Source organism: Eleutherodactylus coqui, chromosome 2 (assembly GCF_035609145.1).
Source record: "Eleutherodactylus coqui strain aEleCoq1 chromosome 2, aEleCoq1.hap1, whole genome shotgun sequence".
NCBI classification, from domain to species: domain Eukaryota; kingdom Metazoa; phylum Chordata; class Amphibia; order Anura; family Eleutherodactylidae; genus Eleutherodactylus; species Eleutherodactylus coqui.
The window spans coordinates 191,129,347-191,137,403 of NC_089838.1; the positions used below are offsets into that span (position 1 = coordinate 191,129,347).

The window sequence follows — 8,057 nt, forward strand, 5'->3', positions numbered from 1 at the left end:
CTGCAAGGATTATTGTCTTTTTTTAAGCTTATGGCCCATTTACACGTAATGATTATCGCCCAAAGTGCATTTAAATGAACAAATATGAGCGATATCTTCAGTGTGAATGCAAAAAAATCGCTCACTATTTGTTTACAGTTGTTAATCGCTGACTTTGAGCGAAAAAACTATCCCTGGATCGCTGGCTTGTCTTTCCGTGTAAACACTCCCTGCTTAGTGCTTCACATAGAACAGGGGTGTCAAACTCATTTTCACGGAGGGCCACATCAGCCTGATGGTTGCCTTCAAACGGCCGACTGTAATTGTAAGGCTGCCTGTCCACAGGTGATTGTTCATTGCGTTACCCGTGGCAATAATCCGACGGGGGGGTAACGCAGTGAATGCTTTCCATAGCGTTGCTATAGAAAGCGCAGCCATGGATTTCACGAGCGGAGAATCATAACGATTCAAATAACAATGAACACAATACAAAATGCAAACACAACCATCCAAATGTATTCAAATTCAGGTTTTTAAAAATGCTTACCTATTTTGTTTTTTGGCTCGATGTCTGACACCGTTTTCCCATGGTCAGTGTGTCTATGTCTGGTTTTAGGTCTTGTGCTGCAGCAATCCATAAAACAGCATGGAGATTGTCATCGGTGATCAGTGATCTGTGCTTGGTCTTGTTCAGATTCATTATTGAAAACATGTGTTCGCATAGATAGGTGCTCCCAAACATGGAAAGAACACGGGTAGCATGAAGTCGGAGCTGTGGCATCAAAGCAGGGGGCAGTAGTCGGTAAAAGTCCTCGATTTTAGCATCCTTGAACTTTGCTCTCAGGCCACTATCACTTTGAATATCAATCAACTCCATCTGAAGGTGATGGGGTGCACTATTGACATCAGCGGTGAAAGGATTGGCAAAGATAGCAAAGCTTGAGCGCTGTGTTCTAAAGTCAGAGAAGCGCCGATCAAACTCATCCATTAACCGACTCACTTTGGTAGCCAATCAAATACTTGAAAAAGCTCCAGGAACTGAGGCTGGGATGCTCTAACAAATGGCAAAGTGAGCAAGATTGTCCTGGTCCAGTTGGGATTTCCATAGGTGAAGTTTACACAGGAAAGCTGTGATCGTGTCGGACATCTGTGTGATTACTTGTTTGCTCCCCTGCAGCTTCTGATTCAGTTGAGCGGGATGTTCGGTTATGTCACACAACATAGCAAAATCACATAGCCAGTTTGGATCGGAGCGCTCAGCCAATGGTTTTCCTTTACTTTGCATGAAAACTGCAATTTCTTCTCGAAGCTCAAAAAATCGTTTAACCCTTTGCAATCCAATTTTGGATTCAGGGTTTTCTAGGGGGCTTTCTCTTTCTGCCATTATACAATGGCGCAATCTGCTGGTTAGAGCCAGTACTGCGGTATGGAACATGCTGGAGAGGCCCCCTACAACACAGCGGTAAGTAATATATAGTAAAAATAGCCTGTCAGACGTCTTCTAACATCAGAGCTGTTTAGCCTTCAATCAGAATGCCTTTAGACGTCAGACAGTGGATGGGAAAGGATTAAGGACTGCGCTCCTGCTCAGCCACCTTACTTCTGTATGGTATGGCACGTCTCCATGCTCTGAGTCCATCTCTTGTAAAAACAGCTGGAACTGGCGATGATTCAAGCTACGTGCCCGAATGAAGTTTACTGTTTTCTTGACCGTGGCCATATTATTATCTAGTTCCAGAACCTTTCCACACAGGGCTTCTTGATGGATAATGCAATGATACGTTATCAGAGGTGTGTGGCAGTTACTTTTTTTCATTTTCTCCTTCGTAAGTCCAACTAAGGGTGCATTCAGACGACCGTATATCGGCCGGGTATTCACGCCCAGCCGATATATGGCGTCTCTCTCTGCAGGGGGAGGAGGCTGGAAGAGCCGGGAGCAGTGCTCTGAGCTCACGCCTCCTCACCGCCCCCTCTCCGCCCCTCTGCACTATTAGCAATGAGAGGAGGCGGGACGTGGATTAGCTCCACCCTGTCCCACCTCTCCTCATTGAAAATAGTGCAGGGGGGTGGAAAGCAATTCACTTTGGTTTAACTTACAGCACACCTCAGGATTCTTTAAATCAATAAAGAGATGACTAATAAGTCAGTGGGATGCACGCCAACAATTTAGGGGTCAGAGCCTCCAAAGACCCCACAAAGATATATCCCAATCTCTCACAAAGGTAGTGGCAGCATTCAGGGCGTAGTGCAAAGAAAATCTTTTATTCCTCCAAAACCATGCTATGTTTCGACCCTCATGGGGTCTTTATCAAGCATAAGGATAACATACATTAAACACCACTATATAACAAAACAGTAGCTGTGCCACCAACAATCACCTTTACAGATTCTCATATGTGTGCAATCATTATTACCTTATGGCTCAACCTCCTGGTCTGGTAACTTTCCATTAATAGTAACGCGGGACACATTCTCCACGGCTGTCTCCATGTGCAGTATATGCTATGCTGGTGACCGGCGTTTTCACTAACCCACTGCGCATGCACGGGATATGTCAAGTCCCGCGGGCCTTTCTTATGGGAGGGTGGAAAGCAGGCAGAGAGGGGGTGGGAGCTCACAGCACTGCTCCCGACTCTTCCAGCCTTCTTCCCCTGCAGAGAGAGACGCCGTGTATTGGCCGGCGTGAATACCCAGCCGATATACGGTCGTCTAAATGCACCCTAAGCCTGTTTTTTCTCCACACATTGCAGGCGTGCCGTCAGTAGTTAGCCCCACCAACTTTTCTGAGGGTAATTTATGTTTACTTATGGACTTCTCCACCGCATCAAAAATGTCCTTCCCTGTAGTTGTCCCAAGCATAGCAATTACATTCCAAGAGCTCCTCAGTGACAGAGGTCCACCTTCACACCTCTTATAAAAATAGATAGATGCGCTGTATCCGTGTTGTCTGTGCTTTCATCAACAGCTAATGAAAAAGCCAGATAGCTGCATGCCTCTTCAACCAGCTGTGTTGTCAGAGTTTCTGCTAGTTCATTAAAGGAGATGTCCCGAGGCAGCAAGTGGGTCTATACACTTCTGTATGGCCATAATAATGCACTTTGTAATGTACATTGTGCATTAATTATGAGCCATACAGAAGTTATAAAAAGTTTTATACTTACCTGCTCCGTTGCTGGCGTCCTCGTCTCCATGGTGCCGACTAATTTTCGCCCTCCGATGGCCAAATTAGCCGCGCTTGCGCAGTCCGGGTCTTCTCCTCTTCTCTATGGGGCTCCGTGTAGCTCCGTGTAGCTCCGCCCCGTCACGTGCCGATTCCAGCCAATCAGGAGGCTGGAATCGGCAATGGACCGCACAGAAGCCCTGCGGTCCATGAAGACAGAGGATCCCGGCGGCCATCTTCAGCAGGTGAGTATGAAGACGCCGGACCGCCGGGATTCAGGTAAGCGCTGTGCTGTTTGTTTTTTTAACCCCTGCATCGGGGTTGTCTCGCGCCGAACGGGGGGGGGGTTTAAAAAAAAACAAACCCGTTTCGGCGCGGGACATCTCCTTTAACTGTTTGCAATGGTGTTTCTTGACAAACTGACAATTTTAAAACTCTGCATCTGATTGGGGCGCACCTGCTCACACACTGTTAGCATGCACTGCTTCAAAAATGCACCCTCCGAAAAACACTTCGAAGCTCGTGCAATCTCCTCGCCACAATAAAGCTAGCTTTCACTGCTGCATCATTTTTGGCTGTAGCTTTTGTAAACATATTCTGCTGCGATTGCAGTCTGCCTTTTAATTCTTGGACAATTTGTTGTCTGTCTTGCCAACTATAATTAGCATATTTAGTTCCATGTTTGGTCTCAAAATGTCATCCTATATAGTACTCCTTTAACACAGACACTGCCTCATGACACAAAAGAAATACTGTTTTTTCTCCCTGAAGCACAAACATGTATTCACTCTCCCATCTTTCATTAAACTGCCTTCCTTCTACATCAATTTTTCTCTTGCTGGACATTTTGGCATTCAAATTGTTGCACCAGCAATGTTACAGTGTGCCACCTAGGTAAAAGACCAATATGTCTTTTAGGAGCAGGTTAGATAATAGCCAGCCCCTTCCACCTCTTTAGCACCTGTGTCCCAAATAATGCCTCCCTTGGTGCACTGCATAGTAATAGCAGTAGTAATAGTGACCCCCACAGAGACCTCCGCAGTAATAGTTACCCCCACAGGGGTATCCATAGTAATAGTGATCATCACAGCAGCACAAGTAGTAATAGTAACCCCCACAGCGGCCTCAGCAGAAATAGTTACCCCCACAGAGAGTTCCACAGTAATAGTGACCCCCACAGCGGCCTCAGCAGAAATAGTGACCTCCACAACGACCTTCGAAGTAATAGTTACTCCCACAGAGGTATCCACAGTAATAGTGGCCGTCACAGCAGCACCAGTAGTAATAGTAACCCCCACAGCGGCCTCAGCAGAAATAGTGACCCCCACAGAGACCTTCACAGTAATAGTCATCTCCACAGAGGCATCAGCAGTAATAGTGACCCCCACAGAGGCATCCACAATAACAGTGACTCCTATAGCGGCCACCGCAGTAATAGTGACCCCTACAGAGGCATCCGCAGTAATAGTGACCCCCTACAGCAGCCTCCACAGTAATAGTGACCCCTACAGCGGCATCCGCAGTAATATTGACCCCCTACAGCGGCCTCCGCAGTAATAGTGACCCCTACAGCAGCCACCGAAGTAATAGTAACCGCTACAGAGGCATCAGCAGTAATAGTGACCCCTACAGGGACCTCTGCAGCAATAGTGACCCTACAGCAGCCACCGCAGTAATAGTGACCCCTACAGTGGCCACCGCAGTAATAGTGACCCATACAGCAGCCACCACAGTAATAGTGACCCCCTACAGAGGCATTAGCAGTAATAGTGACCCCTACAGAGGCATTAGCAGTAATAGTGACCCCAACCGAGGTCTCCGCAGTAATAGTGACCCCTACAGCGGCCTCCGCAGTAATAGTGACCCCTACAGCAGCCTCTGCAGTAATAGTGACCCCTACAGCGGCCTCCGCAGTAATAGTGACCCCTACAGCAGCCACCGCAATAATAGTGACACCTACAGAGTCATCAGCAGTAATAGTGACCCCTACAGGGGCCTCCGCAGTAATAGTGACCCTACAGCGGCCACCACAGTAATAGTGACCCCTACAGAGGCATCAGCAGTAATAGTGACCCCTACAGGGGCCTCCGCAGTAATAGTGACCCTACAGCGGCCTCCGCAGTAATAGTGACCCCTACAGCAGCCACCGCAATAATAGTGACACCTACAGAGTCATAAGCAGTAATAGTGACCCCTACAGCAGCCACCACAGTAATAGTGACCCCTACAGAGGTATCAGCAGATAATAGTGACCCCTAGAGAGGCATCAGCAGTAATAGTGACCCCTACAGGGGTCTCCGCAGTAATAGTGACCCCTACAGTGGTCTCCGCATTAATAGTGACCCCTACAGCGGCCTCCGCAGTAATAGTGACCCCTACAGCAGCCACCGCAATAATAGTGACACCTACAGAGTCATCAGCAGTAATAGTGACCCCTACAGGGGCCTCAGCAGTAATAGTGACGCCTACAGCAGCCACCGCAGTAATAGTGACCCCTACAGAGGCATCAGCAGTAATAGTGACCCCTGCAGCGGCCTCCGCAGTAATAGTGACCCCTACAGCGGCATCAGTAGTAATAGTGACCCCCAGAGAGGCATCAGCAATAATGCTATTAGTACTGGAGCCGATATAGGGGACACTATTACTAATAGTATTCCCTATATCAGCCCCAGTAGTAATAATGCCCCCTGTGCTCTTATGCCACTGAAAGAACCCACAGGCCCCCCGCCCTAAAGGAATGGTTTGCAGAGATTTCTACTGTAAAAAAGAATGTAGGATGTTTTAGCTACAACTACCTCGGCCCAGGATAGAGATGCTAATACACGGGGAGCCTCATTGGACTTCCTCACCCTTGACTCCTATAGGTGTGCGTGGTTATAGGTGTGTAAGGTGCCTTGGCAAGGGGTGTCTATCCTGTGATTCAGTCCTGTTCAATCCGTTCCCCTCTGTCCTCACCTATCCATACGTTTATAAGTTCTACATGCTGCCAGTTTGTCAATGATTTTATATTTTCTGTTTTTACACTTGATTTTAGTACTTTGTTCTCCCCATACCCCACTCTGCCTATATCCCTTTTTTGCTCCCACCCTCCTCTCCTATACCCCCCTACCCTTACATACTTACGTCCTTCTTATAGAAGTACCACTGCTCGCTGTCACGTTCATTGATTGCAGGTGCACACTGTGACGTCAGTGTGCACGTCCGGACACCTCCTCCCTTCTGCTCTCGCGGAACCAGGGGAGGGGGATCCCAGGTCGGCGCCGCTGACTGAATACCAGCGGGGGAGACGCCCCCCCCCCCCCCCCCCGGTATTCACTGCTTCGGTGAGCGGCCACCGGCATGCGATGCCGGCCATGCTTGTGGGCCACATTGAACAAGGCAGCAGGCTGGATTCGGCCCGCGGGCCTTGTGTTTGACACATGTGACATAGAAAGTGAAGCACTGAGTATGAAGCTAGCGAGAACCTAACGATGTCTTTCAGTGTAAACGCTCTGCTCGAGTGCTAACAACCTTAGCGGTGACATCAGCGCAGTCGTTTATCCCACTGTCAGTCTGTGTAAAGGGACCAGAAGTGTTAACTTTCATCTAGGATTTAATTATGCAAGTATTTGGTTATTATTTGTGTACTTCTTAAGAGAAGGAATGAGGCATTCATAGTGTCACATGCCTCTGCCAGTGCCAATCTTCAATGGGAGGCTCGTAAATTCACTCAACAACTGTATGGATCAGCAAGGCGTGAGTGTTGTCTGACGTTATATGTGATAGAGCAGACCATGATTCATACTCATGTAACTGCGGGGGAAAAAGTGACCCTCGCAATGACAGAGGGGTGGGACACGGTAGTTCTGTTCTCAAGATTGGCATGATTCTCAGCGGTGAGAACCCTACTGATCAGCAAGTTATTCCCTACCCTATAGATAGGGGATAACTTCAAATTCTGGTACAACCCCTTTAAATCTTGTACTATCTATCGGTGTACCAGATCTATGGGGAAGGGCAGTTTATTGTGATATGACAGTATTCTGCGACTCACACAGTAACATTGATCAAGTATGTCCTTTCTCTACCCATTCATATTTCAGCTAAATTCCGCAATACCTGAGGAATATGTCAGATACGAGGCTCCTTATCTCAGCTATTTGTTGCCTTATTGTCAGAATTCTGGACTTTCCTCTGTCTATAAATATATGTATCTTGTCCCAATAGAAGTCTGTAAAATACTAAATAACATTACGCCATGGCAATCTAAGGCCATCTATACATAGCTGAGTGCGATGTAGGTCGATGAAAACTTGACCTACATCGCATTTGTGTTTTCTGCATTTTTTTCTGTAATTGCAATGTGTTTCGGTGTTAAAAATGCATTTTTTTAGCCTTGTGGAATAAAGGCCAATAGTTGAAATGGTAAAAAAAGCATCATCTTCGCATGCAAGTTGCTCCCATAGGAGATAATGGGGGATTTTTTAACAAAACTTGCCCCAAAATAGGACATACTGCGATTTTTCTATCTTGGACTCTTGGTCTAAAAGAAAAGTCACTTGTGTATATTAACCCATTGCAATCAATAGATTTTTTTTCATGCGAATTCCATCCATATTGCAATCGGAAGGAACTCGTATGAGAATATTGCCCATGTAAATTCACTTGAAAGGCAGCTTTTCACGGTCGTATGCGCAACTACGCTCGCCGCTACGGAGCCCAGTTGCACAGGAAGGTTTCTTTCCGCACTTTTCAAACGCCGCACTAGAGCGCACATGTTTGAAAAAAACTGTGGAAACATAGTTCCTGCCCTATCTTTTACGCACGTAGATAAGTCAAATCCTATCTTTTTTTGCCTGCACTATTAATGTGCGAGAATACCGCTACTGTAAACTAAATGATTGAAATCAATGGTCTCGTTTTGTCCCATTATGCATCC

General features: G+C 46.9%; 1 pseudogene; it reads right to left on the minus strand.

Moving 5' to 3' along the window:
- Positions 1 to 526: 526 nt before the first annotated feature.
- Positions 527 to 3,985, minus strand: LOC136610050 (general transcription factor II-I repeat domain-containing protein 2A-like; annotated as a pseudogene).
- Positions 3,986 to 8,057: the final 4,072 nt, after the last annotated feature.